This window comes from Gallus gallus, chromosome 1, assembly GCF_016699485.2.
Source record: "Gallus gallus isolate bGalGal1 chromosome 1, bGalGal1.mat.broiler.GRCg7b, whole genome shotgun sequence".
Taxonomy (NCBI): domain Eukaryota; kingdom Metazoa; phylum Chordata; class Aves; order Galliformes; family Phasianidae; genus Gallus; species Gallus gallus.
The window spans coordinates 65859049-65879079 of record NC_052532.1 but is presented as its reverse complement, the minus strand read 5'-3'; the positions used below and the strand labels follow the sequence as shown (position 1 = coordinate 65879079).

Genomic DNA, 20031 nt, shown 5'->3' with positions numbered 1-20031 from the left:
CTCACCTACAAAAAAAAAGTTTTAAAAAGAGGACTGGTTCCAAATTAGAAAAGGATAGTTGCAGAGTGAAGTGCTTCCAAGCTATTTTGTTGCACCGCACACCCTCCAAGACACGCTGCCTGGAGCTCATCGTGCTCACGCAGCCCCTTTGCAGGGTGAGAAGGCTTCTCCTTTCCTCCGTTTGACATCACGTGTGAATGCACAGATGTCCTAATTAAGCACAAACAAAATCTTGGACCCCACCACACATTCCAGCCTTATCTCTGACAAGTTCAGCAGAATCACAGGAGATATTGGCAAGGCAACATTATCACTGGAATAGCCGTAAAACAGTCACCTCTCGCGAGCAACTTTGCTGTGTTTCACAAGAGGGGCATTCACATCCTCCGAATGGACGGGGCTGTCTCTTTAAATGGGAACACCGTGCCAAGACGCCTCATCAGTTAGCTTGAGAAACACATGCACACACGCAAAAAACTGACCTTTTTTCTGTCATTCTGAACTCCCACTGACCTTCCCCAAGCGATTCCAGCATGTGCACAGGTCAATTAGATAGATGGACAGATAGACAGATGGGCAAACAGACAGAGCGATCATAATATTTTATGTTAAATTCTACACAGCCCAAGTCCTGAATCTACAGTGTTATCACTGAAGGAGTCCCCAGCCCAGGGTTAATAGCAGCGTGTTAAAACATATAACTCCCTAGTTGTATGCTGGCTTCAAGGCAGCTATCATCCCTGCACAGGGAGAAAAGAACAACTCCTTCTGATAGCATAACCTTGCCAGGCCCTCAAACATAGCAACACCATTAACGGGAGAGCAAGGCACCGAGAAAAATGACAGGGAAGTTCACAATTAAGCGTGTTATAACCTAATTCTGTATAACTCTCCTGTGAAAAGTCTTTCACAGGGCAAACAGCCAGCAAGTAACCAAAGCACATGAGTCTCCAGATCTACTGCAGTGGCTGCTGGTGGGACACTGCACCATGAGGACAGGCAGACAGACAGCCTGGACAGACAACAGAGAAGTCTCCCTCCTGCCCCAGTGTTCCTGCCTGGCCTTAGAAAACCACTTGATTGCTCTGTCATTTCTCATCCAAATAAAGGTACTAACTTCTCTGCAGGACATTTCAGGTACTTGTTCAGCTTAAATTCCCGTGTTGTACTGCATATAACAAACAAGAACAGGACAAACAGGCTGATAGGAAAAAAAACATAATTAGAAACCCCCTGAACACTCAATCTAACGCAAGAGAAGATTCGGAAGGGTGATATTTCTATTAAAAATATATGGCTTTATTCATTTCTGGGTTTGCTCAGCACAGAGCAGAGGAGCTGAGGGGAGGCCTCATGGCGGCTGCAGCTCCTCACAGGGAGCGGAGGGGCAGCACTGGGCTCTGCTCTGTGTGATGGCGACAGGGCCCGAGGGAACGGCATGGAGCTGTGTCAGGGCAGGGGCAGCTGGGGGTTGGGGACAGGTTCTGAACTAGAGGCTGGTGGGCACGGAATGGGCTGTCCAGGGCAGTGGGCACAGCCCCAAGCTGCTGGAGTTCAAGGTGCATTTGGACAGCACTCTCAGATATAGGGTTTGGACAGTCTGTGTGGAGCTGGGGGTTGGACTCAATGTTCCCTATGAGTTCCTTCCAACTTGGGATATTTGATGGCTCTGTGAATCTATGTTTCTTGACAGGCCAGGGTTCAGCTTCCTGCAACCTGGAGCACAGCTACAGGTTGACCATGGCCTAGGCAACAACACATTCCCACTGGTTTCAGAGTTCCCACAAGCCAAGGCTCTACCTGAACCACCAGAAATCCTTTTGATCTGGGAAGAAGATTTCCAGCACATACAATAAACTTCCTAAAGCGCACAGAAAAGAAATCAAGATTTATGGAGGGGGCACAGGAGAGAACCAGTTGGGTCCTGCACCATCTTAGTGCTTCCTGTACCCACCATGAGAGGAGCAGCCCCCTCAGCTGTATATCAAGTAGGTGTTTCTCCACAATGTGGGGAAGCAACCAGGAAAGAGGCTCCTAAGGAGCTAGGACCTTAGAAGACTGGCTTTTATAGACAACAAATTCCTTCCAAGGATTTACTGCATTTTTAGTCTTGCTTGTAAATGCAGTAAATCAGAAATAAGACTCAGCACCTCCAGTACACGTTCAGGAGAAGGGCACATGTCATATTCCCACCAGAAGAGGTCCTACAGTGCACTGAACAGTTACAATACAATGCACCTTCAAATGTATTTCTGCTTTTCCAAATAGGAGCCGCATGAGTTATTTGAGGAAAAAAACTCAGAATTTTTGTTCAAAGGTAAAAAGTTACTTAGTAGCAAAGCTGCAGGGAGATTTGTCATTTGGCAATCAATGAGCTACGAGGGAGAGCTTCACTCCTAGCTAGATCATGCCAGCATAATGGCACCAGATCCTTCATAAATGGCTCTCGACCTCTTGCCTTAACTTGCAGCAGAAGACAGCTGCTCTAATGAGAGCAATCCTGCAAAGCAAGCTTGGAAGAGTGTGTGTATCAATACTAGAGCAGGATTTCATCACTGCTCTGCTGAGCTGCCTGCTGCCAGACCCAGCCCTAGGCAGCTTCCAGGTTGCCCTTTCTTTTCTGTAACAAATCAAATGTGCAACAAAATATTGCCACATCTCATGAGTATATTGACACAATTGGGACTTCAACCCCAATTTTGCTTTGTGTTTTTCAAATGGCTTTGTTTATCTTCAGATAAAGCACGTGTACTTTACCGATACGCTTAGGGCCTGACAGGGGCCAGCCGTGGCAGGGAAGTGCAGTCAGTGGGTATACTGGGCAGTGGGTCGTGCGAGGACGGGGCCTTTCCTGAGCTGTGGGCCTGTGGCTCAGCTTCAGCAGGAGCCAGAGAACTCTAAGATGCTTGCCGAGTTAGTCCCCGAAAAAAAAAAAAAGAGATGATGAATTTTTTATTACTTGCAGCACTAAATGAATGTTTTAAAGTCAGCTAGTGAGAAAACTGCAGGGAAAATGAATCAAACTTTCAGCTGTTTGGTCATAGGTTTTTATAATGTGAAATAGAAAAAAACAGACATTGTGTTTGCATGCTATTTCTGGGCCTTTTAAGCTGTAACAGCATGAGTGGTATTTGCATCAGGAGTTACCATATATCATTGCAAGCAACATATGCATAGATGGAAAAAAGATGACGGCAGCAGCAGGTTCAGTGAAATCTCAGGATCTCTCTGTGATAGGGACCTGCTAAAGGTTTGGTTTTATTTAGCGTAGCTTAAAATGTCATTGGCATATGCGTTTCTCAATTAACACCAATTTAATACACTCCAGAAGTGTTCTATTCTGAGAATAGGCTTCAGAGTTTACAAAGGATCTAACCTGACATTTCAGTACAGGATATCCAGCCCCATTTACAATCAGGAAAGCACATTATGAAGGCTGGATTTTTTTCTTTGGCACCGCGTAACGTTGCCTCTAATGGTAAATACAAAAGTCCGAAAATCCTAGCGAACGGTGCTGTAGTATGGAAATTATGAGTCCCTCCAACCTCTGTGAGTCACTCATATTCCCAGATGAAATGGTGCGTCTCAGCAAACACACGGATTCGGCAAGTGGATGCTTGATTTTCCTTCTTAGTGCCTCACCGATGCAGTACTTTTGCTAAACAATTTATTCACTGATAAACTGCAACTCACCAGCAGAGCAGTTTATATATATTTAAGAAGAACAAAACGACAAGTAGCCAATGATCCTCGAAAGCCTGGGCTTCCTGTCAAAAATTGGAATGGAGGAAGATTTACTGGTGATGGTTTCCTAAATGATAAATACAGATGTTCAAGAGGATCCCAGTAACCAACTACCGAAAAGCTGAAGGATTATTTATTAACCAAAAGGATGAATAAAGAATAGAGTAGTATCATTTCATATGAACTTTACACAGACTATATGAATGTCTTCAACCTCTTTAAAAAGAGCACCTGGCATTATTAATATTGATTTTGGAATATAAGATTCATTAGATACGATGGGCCAAATTCAGCACTGATGAAACTGTGGAGCTTCAGAGAAGCTGAACAAGAGAAGAATATCTCTCTTCAAATCGAGTGAAGTGTTTATTCTGAAATCAATAATAACAGAGCGTATGTTCAAAAACACTGGAGAAAATGGTTAAAGTCAGGCATTTCCAGGCTAGGAAATATCAGTATTAAAAAACTTGCCCATTCATTCTGTCCAGTTATGTGTCCATTCTCTGCACTGAAGATGGAAAATGAGTCCAGGTTCTTGCAATTGAAAAGTGTATCTCAGGGCATTCACACAAGAGGGCAGAAGTGTGATTGGAGGGACAACCTTAACCTGCCCCTAATGGTAAATGTTTGGCTTTGCAATTTGCTTTAAACGTTGTTTTGTTTCATGAACTTTCCTCTGTTTCTAAAGGAAAAAAAAAAAAAAAAAAAGATCAAAACTAAATGTATTACATACAATCACTGAAACTTTCCAAATCACACTTCTCTAGCCAGGCCTAAACTCTGACCCTCTTGCACAGGAGTCTACTGTGTGAGCTTCAGGGTATGAGATGGAGTCTGCAGCAAGTTTCTCACAGAATAAAGGTACATCCTGGTTTGTGGCCAGGAGATCTCAACATATTTTGTGTGTGTGTGTGTGTTTTCTAAGGGGAAAAATTGCTGGGGAAACTCCAGCAAATGTCAGTCCAGGGAGGGAGGGAGGCAATTCAGTGTCCAGAGAGGAGGCTGGGAGTGTGCCTGCTCTCGTTCTGTTGCGGCTGCTTGGGCAGGTTGCAGGGGTACCTCCTGGGCTCCAGGCACCAGGAGCCTCGCAGTGCTCCTGTTCAGTCCTTGTCGTGACACAGTGAGTCACGCTCTCCTAGACCCTGACAGTGAATGTGAAATGGAGAGACTTCTATCACCACCAGAGACTTCTATCACCACCAGAAGTCCATGGCACAACAGGAGACGAGGATTCTTTTTTTCCCTAATATTTTAAGGATGTTGAAAACGGAGACAATATTAAAGAATACACATACTTGCAAAGACTTCACCCTGAGTACTGCTTGCTGGATCTCTGAAAAATTCTGATGTACAGTGAGTTAATACTTTAACAGATGTGTGCAATCAAAATGAGAATTTAATTCTTAATTACATCAGGAATGCATGTTTAACTCTGCTACGGGCAACACTGAAATTCAGAATTATTACCCAGCATCTTTCCTGGTCTTTAAATCAAAGGGAATCTTGTGCTTAGAGCATCAGATTCTTTGATTCCCGATTCAAGTGCAAGTGCAGGGCTTCTCACATTGTTCCGGTCTTTTGAAAACTGAACTCAAAGGACCATGATCTCTCCCCAGGCACCCAGGAGGGTACTCAGTTCAGGCATCCCGCTGGCCTGGCCACGGTCAATGGGGCTCCTAGCAGAGCTACTCAGGACAGCCCACCTGTACACACGGCTTTGGCTCCTTCTTTATGTATCTAAATTTGATGAGCTTACATGGTGCAAAAATTTCATCCTTGAGCCCCACTGTGGCGTGTATGCATACACACAGGCAAGTCAGCCACAAGCTAACTCAGTCCCAGATGAGTGGGGCCTGCTTTAAAATAAGGTTTTATCTAAAAATGGATCTAAGTAAGTGCAGGTCTAGATGCTTGAGTAAGGAAAGGTCCTATTTTAGATGCAAATCTCTTTGGCCTACCTATAGCTTTTGCTGGAAATTTGGATTTGGATTATCTTTTTCTAAAACGAGCTATAAACCCAGTGACCAAAAATTCCTTATTTGTGTGTACCAGTGAACTGTCGTGCTAATGTACCTATTTTGGAGAATCCCAAAATAATTCATAATTGCTGAACTGCTTTAACATACTTCACAAAGAACTTTACAGAGGTACAATCCCATGCCTGATATTTGCATATCACTCCCCAGTAAAGAGTTACCTCCCTTCCTTCTTCCCCCTCAGCTCACAGCCCAGCATGGGGAAATGAGTTGACAACTGCATCCTGATCTGACGCAAAGCAACTTCTACCAGCACCATGGAGCTGTCATGCTGCATCAGGCAAAGGGGATGCCTAAGTGTGAGCACTGCACCTGCGCTGGATTCACAGCACCTGAAAGAGTTCAGGCAGTGAGGAGAGCTCTCAGAAACACCCAGAAACAAGGATACCTGCAGGGCGTGCTCAGTTTATACTGAAGATCTGTTATTCTAACACAGTGCTTCCCTGGTTGAATACATTGCTATTCGATATCCTGCTAGACAACTCTGTGGCTGGAATTCTGTGTCAGATCAGTTAAGCTTTCCATCAGGGTGTTCGCTTCACTGAGGATCAAACCCACACTCCGCAGGATGACCATAGGGTGCATCTGGGCATTGCTTGCCCCTCACAGACACAAGCAGCCTCTCATCATCTGGGACAGCAAGCTGTGCCCACCTGACTCCAATGCCACCTCTGCAGAGCAGCACATTGCACAGGAACTTGTCTGCTACATGTGCATGCACTGCTTACACTTGATGCTGACTTCAGTTACTCCAGCTCCAAATAGTCCCCTTCCCTTGTGTTCCCTGTTCCTGGATGCTTCAATTTCACTTTTTCAATCAACCACCAGATGCCTAAATGCACTCCTCGAGCCATTCCCTAACCTCCTCCTAGCAGACAGGAGATGCAGCCCCATCCTGCTGTTTACCTCTGGACCCATTCAGTCCAACTAAGTGGTAGTGCTTCCTCTCCACTCCTGAAAAAAATGAACAAGTTGTACTGGAGGGCTCACAAATCTCCCTCTTCTATACTGAATTTGTTCAAGCACATTACCAAATTCATCCAAGCACAGTTCATGATAGAAAACATTGCCTCTCAAATAGGCTGTCAAGACCCATTTTGAACTCTCAGCACTTACAACTGAGGTGCTCAAAGATTATCTTTGTCCATAATAAAACTGACTGCTCTTTGCTTCCTCTCCCCGCACAGTAAAAGATTGTTCTTCACATCCTAAAGTAACCACATTTTCCTAACGACCTCCTGTGAGGGACTTATACAAAGCATTTCAACGCTTAAATAAATCATATTCCCAGTAGCTCCCCAGCCACTATTTTGCTAACTGTTCCTAAGGAGGAAAAACAATCTAATTAGTTAATATTTGCAGAGTAATTTGAAAAGTGCTAGGTCTGTTTGAACATTATTGCAGTATCTGGTGCGTTGCTTTCAGCTCCCCCCACAAACTGATCAGGATCCAACTGGAAACCCCCAAAGAGCCCCTGTGGGCAGCATCCCAAAGAGCCCCGGCTTCCCAACCTGTTAGGATGATCCACAGATGACATCACTCCCCACATACACACATCGATATCCTTTCCAGAAATAAAATCCAAAAAGACTCCAAATCCTAACTTTGTAGCTTGGCTGCATCCTACAGACTTTTTTTACATAAATAAACACACTCAAAGCTATAACTCATCCAAGGACGGACCCTGAAGCCTTTACTCATGGACTCATTCATACTCCCTTCCCTCAGCAGTGCTGGACGAAGGACTCACTTCTGTGATAGCGGTGTCACATCATAAAGCTGACGTAACGTGGAGTTTTTTGCTATTATGCAAACCAGCCCAAGAGTGATTAAAACAAAGCAAACGGAAACAAAAGCAGCAACAACTCCTAATCAGCGAGTCCCCTCAGTTCTGACAGGGAGTTTGGTAAAGAAACAAGGAAGTGGGAATAAGATCAGCTCTCTAATTTACAACACAAAACGTCAATTAAATAAAACAATTAAAGGACAATTAATATCTTGTACAGTAGCAGGAAATCCAGATGCCGCTTGTGCCGTGCAGGCGATGGGTTTGGAAGTGGCTGGACCCCATGGTGTGAGGTTTGTATTGTTGAGTAGCTGATATTATTTCTCTCTCGTCCAATGGCTCTGCTTTTTGTTTTCTGTTTGCGAGTGAGGGCTGTGGTAGTTCCTAACCCATATGTCTCTAGTTTTGAGTCGCGTGGTTTGCCCCCTCTGTCTCTCATCATTGCTCTTGGCCCAGTTTCTTGACAGGAAATGCGAGATTTATTTTATCTGGCCTGAACTACATTGTTCCTTCCTGACTACTGGTGTTACTTCACTCCAAATAACACGACTCCGTGCTCACTGCCTGCATGAGGTCAGAGCCCAAGGGTAGCAGGCATATTTAAGGGCAACGGTAAAAGAAGGGGAGAAGGTTTGAGGGGAAGAAAGAATAAAAGGCAGAGGGATGGAGAGAGGGGGAAAGAAACTAAGTTGCGATGCAATCAGTTTGGTTTGAAGGAGATCCTCCTTTTTCCTTCAGCCAGCAACAAGCTGAACTGAACTCCTGCTACAAGCTAACTCTTCTGGGTTCTGCTTCAAGACAAGCCAGCAGCTCCAATGCTATCAAATAAACGACATGATTGCATCATTCAGATTGTAAATTCAAGGAGAAAAAGCAATTACCAAAATTGACACAAGAATTTCAAAGATATTGCTGAAGCATTTTCAGTCTTCCTCTAGTCAGTTGCACGAACAAGCAGTGCAACAATGTGAAGTAATCCCTGGTTAAGAGGAAAGAAAGCTGAAGACACGTAAATGAATTAACGCTGAACAGCAAACACCAGTTTTTAAATAAATCCTGGTTGAATTCATCTGGCACTTGTAGGCGGCTTTGTAACTCTCCACCCAGTGTCACTAACTACAGAGTGAATTAACTTGCAAAAGGTGGGACGAGGTCTGTGCTGGGCATTACAGCCCTGCAGACATCCACGGCACTCAAGCTCCCCAGGAGCATGGCACTGTTTTGCAGCTGTCAAACTGCTTTTTTTTTTTTAACTCATTAAAGAGCTAAATAACATTTTTTCCGCATTTACCTGACCTAAAATGAATGCAAAGGAACAGACACAGCTGTCAGGTCAGCAGAGACACACACTTTGCCAGCATCCCAACCTGTAGTGCATTCACTATAGTGGGGATCGCGGCTTCAACCTGCCTACTTAGAATCACAGAATCATAGAATTACTCAGGTTGGAAAAGACCTTAAAGATCATCAAGTCCAAGCGCAACCTGACCGTACTACCCCAACTCTTGAAACGGCCTAAACGGACATTAATAAGACTGTAAACAGCGAAGAGCAAGGCCTCTCCCTTTAGCAAGAGGAGGATGTTACATGGACCCAGCCACATGCTGCATTGTACCACTGCATAACAAGGTGGGTAGAGATTGTCCTTTGCGTTTTGGGAACAGCTAATTAAATCACTTCCAAACCTCTAGCCAAAGCGTCTAGGCACTGCTTTACTGCAGCACGTGACACTAGCAACAGCCTGACTTCCTACTGCACCCTGAAGATGACCTCCTTTTCTATGCCATTATTTCCCCAAATTGCTCATCCTTTCGAAACAGCAAGTCTCTCAGTGTTCTGGCTTAAAAACACATAATAAAGCCGTATAGCTCGGTTTCGTTATCTTTCTGCTGAGGTCAGAAGACTGAAAAGTTTACCGAATCAAGAATGGCCATTTAGTTAAAATTGGGATTAAAAATTGAATTAAAGTTGGCACGAGCTTTGCAACAGGGTGCTGAGGCAAACGTGCCCAGCTTCCCAAAGCTCACCCCAGCATTCCTAGAGTGAGAGACTGAAACCTGCAGGTTGCCTTCTGCTGCGCTTTGTGCCCTTCAGAGCCTACTTACTTCATTGCAATTAGGTTTTAGTGGTGTTTAACATTCCACGACTGCCCTACTTTACAGTCCCTTCATTTTCCTAGCTTAAAAAATAGCGATGTTGCAACACTGTAGTGTTTCTGTTGTGATTGTCATGATGGAAGCGGAGCCAATGCAATTTGCCTATGTTTTACTAACCGCCATCTGGCAGGGATATGGTGACATGCGAATCTTCACAGGACTCTTGTTTTTCGACTATCTGCTGGACAACTAAGGAGATCACCAGGCTGTTAGGATGAATGCCAGATGGGAGGCAGGTATGTTTATGAGTTTAAGATTCTTATTTTCTTTCAGTGCTTTCACATGCTGTTCATGGAGTGGCAGGAAAAGTGAAAAGGGGGAGGAGGGGATGAGTCAGTGACTAGACTACAACTGCTCAAAATCACTTTGAAGTTCTGCAAAACGCGAACATGCCGCAGTCCACCTCTCAGCTGCTCTTCTCTTGCCCTTGAGGTCTGGATGGCGTCTGGGGGGTTCTTCCTTTGCAGCGGTTTGCCTGGTGTCCCCAGTCTGGATGGGGAGCACACCGTTGCACACACATGCAGCGCTCAGTGAAACAGCCACATTGTACCTCTGCCTCCGCTTTGCAGCCCTGGTGAGCTCTGGGGTGACAGCAGAATGGTCATGTGCTGCCTTTCCAGCTGACATAGGGTCAGCACAGCAGCTCCATCTTGCACAGATATCTCAGAAACACAGTGGTATGGTGGTTTTTAGTCAGAAGGAAAGCACTCCAAGAATGGGAGAAGTCTTTGCTCATCCCCCCTGCTGCTACAACAGTAGAAACCGTTGTGACAAGATGGAGATTGACTGAGTTTTCTGGCTTATAAGTGCCAACATGACATAGAAAGACAATGACCACACCAAAACTATTTACCTGTTTTGAAGTTTACCTAAAAATTCCGCAGGAAAAAATAGTAACTAACTTCTGATTCCTGGAAGGACAACAACCACGGATAGCAAAGCACTTTGTAGATCAATGCTCCTCAGGTCATGCAGACTGAGTTAACTTTCTCTGGAACGTGCTAAGGCCTTTGCCACGTGATACCACTTAGCTTCACCTGCAGATCCCATGTCTCTGGGTCCCCTGAGGAGGCCCTGGTGCGCTGCTGCGGGTCTTGGCTGATGAGATGGCGCACAGCTCCCAGCCTGCTCATGACAGCAGGAGGCAGCGCTTCTCCTGCTGACATTAAAATCAGCACCTTCAGGAAATTCATCTAACACCAGTACACACTAACCCAGTAACTGCAGTAAGTATTAACCCAACACAGCCAGAATGCCTACAGCTAACGTCTTGCTCTGCCTCACCTTCTCTCAGCCAAACCCGGAGCCTAGTTTTAGCCACTGCAATAACTAACATTCATAATGAGTAATGAAGAGCTACAGCTGAAAACACAAGCTGCTTCAGCTCAATCTAAACAGCCAAGGCTCCCCAGCTAGGGCTGTGAGATTCATAGGCAGATCAAACGCAGAGGAGTATCCATGGCACACTCACCAACGTGTCACATTAACAGAGCTACGTGCAATAAATTCTTATTACAGCAGGCTCCTCATAACAAAGATTTCTGATGAGGGGGCTGATTTGGAAGAACCCTGTGTTGCATCAATTAGGCAAAACAAACAACCCTTCACAAATTTTTCCCCAAACAAAAACTGGAGCAGAAGCAAACAAAAAAATCCTTCACCTGTCACAGGTTAGAAAGCAACCCGTGGCTAGAGTTGAGGGTCAAGGCAAGCATATCTTTCCTTTTTTTCCTCACCCTAGGTAAGGCAATTACTATGAAAATTATCTGCTTGACTATTAATTAAATATCTATAAATTCACACACTCACAGACAGTCTTTCTCTCAATAGGTCTTGGCATAAGGGAGCACACAGAATTTTGGCAACAAGCTGAGAGTGGAATAGGCTGCACAACCTAGACATGCCCAAGCCTTCTTGACACGGGAACAGCTTCTCTTCCCTATGCCAGTGGTTCGCTCAGTGCCAGCTCCAACGCACACCCCCCTTCCAGGAATGGCTCTCATCCATGCTGGCAAACAAAATGATAGAGAAGAAAATATGAAATTACTCTTCAAAATGTAAGTGGAAGGATGAGCACGGCGCCAAGTGAGAAGTATCCAAATGTGAGATCCCACACTGCTACATGTCAGTTGGAAATATGACACATATACAGAAAGTCAAGCAAACAGGTTCGTCCACAAAGGGAAGATAAAGGAGATCATTTGCATTTTGGATAATAAAATATTTAAAGCAGCACTGTAGAAATTATAAATAAAAACACTAACTGCAGTCACCAAGAACCCAAGCACCCCATGTGGAACCTGGCCAGCAAACCCCTTCATTAAGTACAATATGATCAGAAGGAAATACAAAAGTGCCTACAGACCTCTGAAGGCCAGCAGGTAATGCAAGCCAATTGGTTATTCAGTTCTAATTAAGGGATACTTATTTTGGACAACTAACAGAAGAATAAAGCATGAGTTCGGGGTGAAGTAAAGTCTACTTTATTTAACAATCTGTGACTGATTACAAGGGAGCAGCAAGTTCCAGATGGGTGGGAGTGCTTACAGAAACCTCTACTTTCCTACAACTTACAATCAATGCTTTTAGTTTCCATGCATTGTAACACTGCCACTTAACACTAAAGTATAGCAGAACGAAAATTTGAAACCAACTTTGCACCAAAATTCGGGGGATAAACAGGCCGTGCTTTTCCACTCAATAAAGGTTGGAGTTCAAGCTTCTAATTTTAGCATCACTCAAGACGAGGCTTGACTTAGATTGCTCCTTGGTCCAGCCCTTAGCTCTGACCTAACTCTAACAAACTGATTAATTCTGTTGAGTAGAATTTGCAAGCTTTTGGGGGCAGGGATCATGCCTGCTTCCGTGCTGTAGAAAAATAATCATGCGGGTAATATTTTAAAATACTATTCACTCTAGCTATTACTTATTTGAAACTATTTGTTTTTAAGAGCTACTGTCATTTTGAAATGAACAATCATTTCGCTTTTTAAATTCATCTTATTCATGTCCTTGTATTTATTACTGTAGTTGTGCAAATCACATGGAAGCATGGAAATCCCAACAGCTTGTGAAAAAGCAGACTCTTTTCTGTTATAATTGCAATTTCAAGAAATTGTTCATTTTTATGTTCAGAAAAGGCGCTGTATGTTAACATTGTGATTCCCGTTATGTGCCTTTGCCTACCCCATACCTAATCCCCACAGTCTTGGCACAGCAGTGGAAAAGCAGCAGGACCACGAGTAATGATAAAAGCCTGGAACTCAGCAGCCTTAATTGATTCATATTCTGTGGAAAGAAAAAGAAAAGGCCTACGTTTGTCTCCTTGCAGAGCTCCGAAGCAAGCCTTGCTAGACAGTGTATGTGCATTGGCTCACCACTCCTTCACAGCTCAACACAGTTAGGTAAGAAAAACACCGCACAACTTTCATCCATGAGGACTTACCTAGCAACCTGATGTAAAAGAGTTAACAACTGATGTTTCCATTAAATCCGAACTACCTCTCAGTTTTGCAGTAGTCTGAAATAATCCTTGTTTTGTACCCATTTACATGGATAAATGGAGGCATCTGATAACAAGTAACACACAAACCTCACTCTGAAAAAAGGTCAATTCATTTTAAATGGATGTACACGGTATTATTTCGAGTTACTGTTAAAACAAACAAGACAAGCTAAAGCCTTCCCACGCACTGTGCTACTACTTACCAAGAATTAAAAGCTCTGCATTCAGAACCTAATGGACACAGATACACCTATAGGCATCCGTGTGTACTCTGAACAGAAATCAATATTATCACATCACAGCAGCCAGCCAGGATGATATGCAGCCTCCCTGAACTCTGCAACCCCAAAAGGCAGTCACCTCAGTGCTAAACTTTCAAGGACCAACTGTAGGTTCCTTAGCTGGGAATTCATTGTCTGATAAGAACAACAACAACAATTAGAAGTCCTCGAAACCTTCTTGAGAAAGCTTCTCTTTTCTCTATGCTTATTAACCTCAACTCTGCATTTGTTTTTGACAAAGTAAGACTGAGGACGGATATCTCCAAGGATTGATTATAGGATGAGTATGACGTTGGCCAGCTTTGTGAACGCAGTGAAGGTCAAAACAGACCAAACAGTGGGGTAGGAGCTGCTAATGGTAACACAAAACCACAGGTACTGAACTAACACAACAAAAAACACCTTTTTACAAATAAAACCAGTTGGCCCTCACTCCAAAAGTCTCAGCTCAGTGACTAGGGATAGGACTTACTGCTAGGAGATGTCCCACCAGCTCATGTTTGTGGCACCACTAGTTAGGCAGAATGGCTGTTCATTGGAAGGGTTAATGACAAGATCCTAATGCTGAGCAGTGCATCAGTTAATATTCCAGCATACATTTCCTAAGTGTGTTTTAGGAGAGTTTAATACTAGCATCAATATCAGAAATATTTTCTATAGATTTAAAATTATAGTTGCTCAAGAGCTGCCATACTCTCCATCTTTCTTAGGTAGGGATGCTCAGGAACTTTCTGTTAGGTTTTTTTGGATGAAAAAACAGTCTTCGTTAAATCCAACAGTTCGACACAATAAATTGGATTGTTTCAAAATCTCGTAATGAAATTAAATATTTTGAGGCAAAATCAGCTCAGTTTGAAACCTTTCAGTATATTTCAGATACATACACATGGCTATACCTGATGGCATTTTTCCTAACCCATTTTTGCAAGCAAATGAAGAAACTATGGAGCAGTTAGTGTAGAACTAAAGGAGTGCAGGGAAAGTATGAGTTAAATATATATAAAAATAAATAAATAAATATATAGTTTTACAGAAATTAAAAACTGAGAACTGTACATCTCAGTTTATCCTCAATTAACAGAAAATCTGCAATAAAAGGTCAAACTTTTTGTAAGCATTCGGACAAGGAGGTAAATAGTACACACATCAGTATTGATGCGTCAATAAAATATCATGTTAAATGATTTCTGATTCTTTCTGTTGCTTATAGTTCTGTGCCCAGCATGGAGGTAGTAGCTGCCAGACCCGGATTTTAGTTCAGTTTTTGCAACTGTCTGACATTACCTCCAGAGAAGTAAACCACCACACAATCTTTAAGAAACGTGGTCTTTCTGGAACTATCGTAGGGGTAGACAGAAAAACCACATGTTATTATAGATAATACATTATTAATTGTTCTGTTGAGTTGTTCTTTTCTCTCTTGGTGTATTAATAGCAGATAAAACATGTAATCAACTTGATCTTGCCTGGTTAAACAAATCAAGCCTTTTATCCTTTTTCATTACACAGACTCACTCTCAGTTCCACAGATTATTTTTATAGCCACTTTTCAACTGCTTCCAGTCTAAATTAATCCTTTTAATACACAAGCAAACAGAGATGTACACAATATTCTAGATACTTTGTACAGTGACTTTCTTCCCTCTTTTGCTGGAAATACCAAACCTGATACATTTCTACACATGTATTGTCTTTTTCACATTGCCACAACTGATGTTCCAAAGGAATGCCAGGACATGTCCAGGTTTTTCCCCTCAGTCTTTTGAACCGAGGAAATTAACAGATGTAGCAAACATTCTGGTTGTTAGCTCTTAACTAAGTGACCTTCGTGCTTAGGCTGTGAAGTTTTATCTGTTAATCCTCTGATCCTCAAAGTTGTTTAATTGCTTATTGTGGCATTGGGATCCTGCCCTATAACGACACAGCCTCTCAAATTCGTATGGCTGGTTTCTGCTTAAAAAGAAGCTATATGAACAATTAAAGTTTATTCTCTATTGGTTCTCTTTTTCCCCTTTATTTAGGTTTACACAGAATGACGACAAATCACAGATTAAAAAAAAAATGAACAGAAACAGAAACCAACAGCATGAAGTTTTGAGTTATTAATTCCATAACTGTCACAACCCAACCCTCTCATTGCTGAAAGACTGGTGGGTTGTTTATGCCTTTTAACCCCCGTGATAGGTTTATATTGATTGAACACGTTCAAAGCTGACACTGTAAGGTGAAAAAACAAACAAACAAACAAAAAAACTGAAAACTGCAGTTCCCAATCAGGCAATTGGCTTTGCCAAAGGTCAGCTCTGTACGAGAGATCACGGTTTTAAAACATACATTATTTTATCTCTAAATAACATGAAAGATACTATTCATCAACAACTTTGCCAGTGCATAATGCTGTAAAACATACTCTTTTCAACACAGTGGTTTTCTCAAATGCATATTGGAACTGAGAGAGTGGTTCTAGGTTTGATGATAAAAGGACAATCTGAAATTGTATTGCCTGTTGCAAGTAGATCAGGCTAGACAACATGATGGCTCCTTCTGGTTCTGCAGGTATCTCTAGAGATCCTTGTATCCAAATGATGAACAAGGGCCAATGCAATATCCAACAGAGATTAAACAAACAGCATTTGAAACATAATGCCATTAATAAAAATGTTCTGGATGTTGGGCTACTTTAAAAATGCTTTAGGTTTTCTTTTTTGGGGGGGGGGAGGAGAGCACATTTCAATAAAATAATAAATGCGTGTGAAGGGAAAGGATAGGGAAGGTCAGGGCTGACTTGCATATTATAGATGCTCTTTTTTTTACAGTCTTGTGATTTGAGCTCTTCCACGGTTTTCAGAAGCAAGCATTTCAGATCCAGCAGCCGCACAGGCCCAGTAACTAGTTCTCATCACAAGTTTCCTAAGGAGTCTCAGCAGACAGATGGAAACGATACACATGCGCAACAGGCAGTGCAGCACAATAGGGCCACTGTATAGGGAATGTGGGAAATACAGCATCCCTCCATCCCTGAGCAGGCTTTAATGCACTGGATTGTAACAGCTCCAAAGAAGTGCTTGTGGTCTACTGAGTCAATCATCTGTACATTAAAAAGCCATAGCTGGCACTGCTATCTCTTTGGCACAACACTTGAAAAGTATCAGTTAAAAAGGAAAAATAAAAGGGAGCAAACCAAAGCCACAGAGAACTCGGAGCCATTTAGTTACTTGTGACCAGCAAAGCACACGAACACATGCTTAGGTTGACTCCAGCTAAGCGAAGAAAGGGCTTGCATCTTTTGCTGAGTCAGGATCTTAGCACTGAGCATTTCCTAAAAGTGCTCTGCTGTTGAACACGCTAGGTACATTCTTAGTTTAAAATTGATACCATGCCATCCATCCCACTATTGGCAGTAATAGAGCAGCAGCATCCCCACATACTAAGATGCAGTTTCATATATTCCAACGACATACATATTTTTTTAGAGAGAATCCCTCTTGTGGGTTGGGTGACGATGGAGCAGAGCTGCTGAGCAGACCCTGTTGCTTTTTATGACGGTGCCGCTTTCACAGCAAGGTCCTGAGAAATCCCTCATCCTGCAGAGACCGAGGAGGAGTTGGGAAACAGCCTGCAAAACCTGGGTGAAAATGCTGCACAGAATGAGGGGCAAGCACATGCAGAAGCAACCCTTCTCTGTCATGTTCAGGAACCCCTAGAAAACATTTGCATTGGTTATTTTTGAGGATGAGCAATGACTGCTCAGCTTGGTAGGGAGATTTTTTCCTGCTCACATATGTTGCTGTGGGGCTGCATGAAGGAAGTGGGGAGCTAACTAACCTAGAATACTTGCATTTCAGGATATTAAAAAACAAAAAACAAAAACAAAACCAACACAACAAAGAGAAGATCTATGGTAGAGAACAAGAAGATTTGTTCCTCCCATTCATCAGAGAAAGGGATATCACAGGAGAGAGAAAATTGAAAAATGAAAAAGGGAAGGGGTAATTTGGATGTCAGAGAAGCCAGGGTGTGGACCTCAAAAATACTCCATGCTAGGTGTCAGCCTTCTATATACACAAAGGCAACAGTAATTATGAAAACAAACAATCAGACAGAAGAGTTGACTTAATCCTTGCTCAAGCAATAGAAAAGTACAACTCTGAAGGCAAGTACAACATGATTATAAATAAGAGCTCTGGTCTGTCATTAAACAGCTATTTCAGGCTGCTACGAGAAGAACACAGCAACTCAGGAATTAACAGGACTGAAGCTGTTGCAATCCTACCCAACTTCAAGCAGAGCCTGTGTCATACCTGAAGGTTTTATTTTCACCTAATAAGACCAATTGCTCCTTATTCCTTGAGTGGGGAAGGCACCTCACGACATGACTACATGTATCTGTGTCATGCAAAGCACTTAGACATGTACTCAGAGAAGCGTTTCTCTGAGTCTCAGTTTCTCAGAGGAGAAACTACCAACATCTGCTGAAAACTGTGCTTCTGGTAGAAGTAAGGGTGATGTGACTGATGATTTGCAAACACCAAGCCTTAAGAACTTATCACTTGGTCAGCTTTTGGACTACATGTTTACATATCCAGTCAAGAACTGCAGCCAACACTTTAAATTTATGTGTAATAAATGAAAAATAAATTCATTCTGAAATTATGAGTAAAATATCACTTGTTTCTGTGGGTTTTTTTTGTTTGTTTGTTTGTTTGTTTTGTCCAAACATGATGGTCCTATCCCACTTGAGACATCAAGGCATTATTGCTAACCTCTTTTCCATTGAAAAACTCCATTACTTTGAAAAGTAAATTGCTCTAAGGGAGAACCAAGTGCCCCAAGAAAACTCTCCTGAGAATGAGTGCATTCTCCCTGTGCTAGGGTGAACACAGACCATGTCGTCTGCCCCTACCTCTGCAGCAAGCAGATGCTTCTGCAATTCAACAACTACATATTATGTGCATACAGTAAGCTAGACATGAGCCAGCACTGTGCCCTTGCAGGCCAGAAAACTAACCGTATCCTGGGCATCAAAAGAAGCGTGGCCAGCAGGGTGAGGGAGGTGATCCTGCCCCTATACCCTGCGCTGGTGAGGCCTCACCCGGAGTACTGCATCCAGATGTGGAGTCCTCAGCACAGGAGAGACACAGACCTTTTGGACTGCGTCCAGAGAGGGGCCACAGAAATGATCCAAGGGATGGAACACCTCTCTTGTGAGGACAGGCTGAGAGAGCTGGGGCTGTTCAGCCTGGAGAAGAGAAGGCTCCGGGAAGACCTGATGTCAGCCCTTCAATATCTAAAGGGGGGCTACGAGAAAGGAGACAGACTCTTTAGCAGGGTCTGCTGTGATAGGACAAGGGGAAATGGTTTCAAATTAAGAGAGGGGAGGTTTAAATTGAATGTAAGAAAAAATATTTTTACAATAAGGGTATGGTAAGGCACTGGCACAGGTTGCCCAGAGAGGTGGTGGATCCCTGTCCTTGGAGACACTGAACGTCAGGCTGCATGGTGCTCCAAGCAACCTGACTGAGCTGTAGGTGTCCCTGTTCATCACAGGGGAGTTGGACTGGATGGCCTTTAATGGTCCCTTCCAATTCAGACAATTCTACGATTATATGTGGAGAAAATGTTACTTTCAGGGCTTTGCCCTGCCCCAAACGGGTCAGAAAAGGAACTGCGCTCAGCGCAGTGAACTCAAGGCTTATTTTGGAACCAGAAGCTGCAGATCACTGTGTGTCTGGGGAAGAGCAGCTGAATTAAATGATATGATTAGAGAGGAACTGCAGAGGATCCTGATGCAGTAAAGATGGATGGATTGTGCTCCAGATGTGGCATCAAGGTTATTTAAATCCTCTTTATCAGACTGTGCAAACACATAGCCACATATAATTGTTTACAGCTCAGCCAAAGATACCTGAGGCTTAGGATCCTGCAAAACATGGAGCAAGAAAGGTTCTTTATTGACTGAACAAGTGGTGACCTGTTACTGAATGTGTTTGTTAGCACTTCCAACGTGATCGTGTGTCTTGAGCCGTGACAGGAAATAAAGGGCCCTTTCTGCTAAAGAAAACCCTTCTCAGTCCCAGAATTTGCAACAACACCTTTTTTTCTGTGGTCAGGATTCATTACATCGGTCTGCTTTTTCCTAACCTTTTTCTGGCTCACTTAGTTGCAAGGATGTGTTCGGGGTACTTTTGGCTCCTACAAGGATCAAGTTTTCCTTTACATTTTGAAATGGGAATCAAGAAATTTCAAATAATTTTGGCGATTTTTGACGACTGCCTCAGAGTCTCTTGCTTTGCTTTGTGAACTTGTTCTGGATACTTTTAGGGGCCACAATGCTACCAAAGCCCAAAGTACCGAACACGCTATTTGCTAACGTCACAAGCTGCGATCTGTGGCATTGAAAGCCACTTAAGTGAGCTGAAATAGTGGCACGCACTCTGTGACAGAGACTGTTGTGCCCACAAAAGGGAAAGCCCCATTTACGTAACACAGCAGGCTTCTGTCCGTCATACGCCACAGTTAGTTT

At 43.1% G+C, this 20031-nt stretch overlaps 1 protein-coding gene and 1 long non-coding RNA gene across 10 annotated transcripts in view; one reads left to right on the top strand and one right to left on the bottom strand.

Annotated features, from left to right (window-relative positions):
* The window catches only part of SOX5 (SRY-box 5), a 641599-nt gene that overhangs the window by 351266 nt on the left and 270302 nt on the right, over nt 1-20031 (bottom strand). The gene's annotated exons all lie outside the window — the stretch shown is intronic.
* On the top strand, nt 8913-18103 carry LOC121108363. Of its 2 annotated transcripts, none has more exons than XR_005842835.2 (3): nt 8913-9195; nt 9881-9958; nt 11553-18103. It is a non-coding gene; the product is annotated as an uncharacterized LOC121108363 (long non-coding RNA). The 2 variants fall into 2 exon arrangements; XR_005842833.2 differs by having other exon boundaries at nt 8916-9195; nt 9853-9958.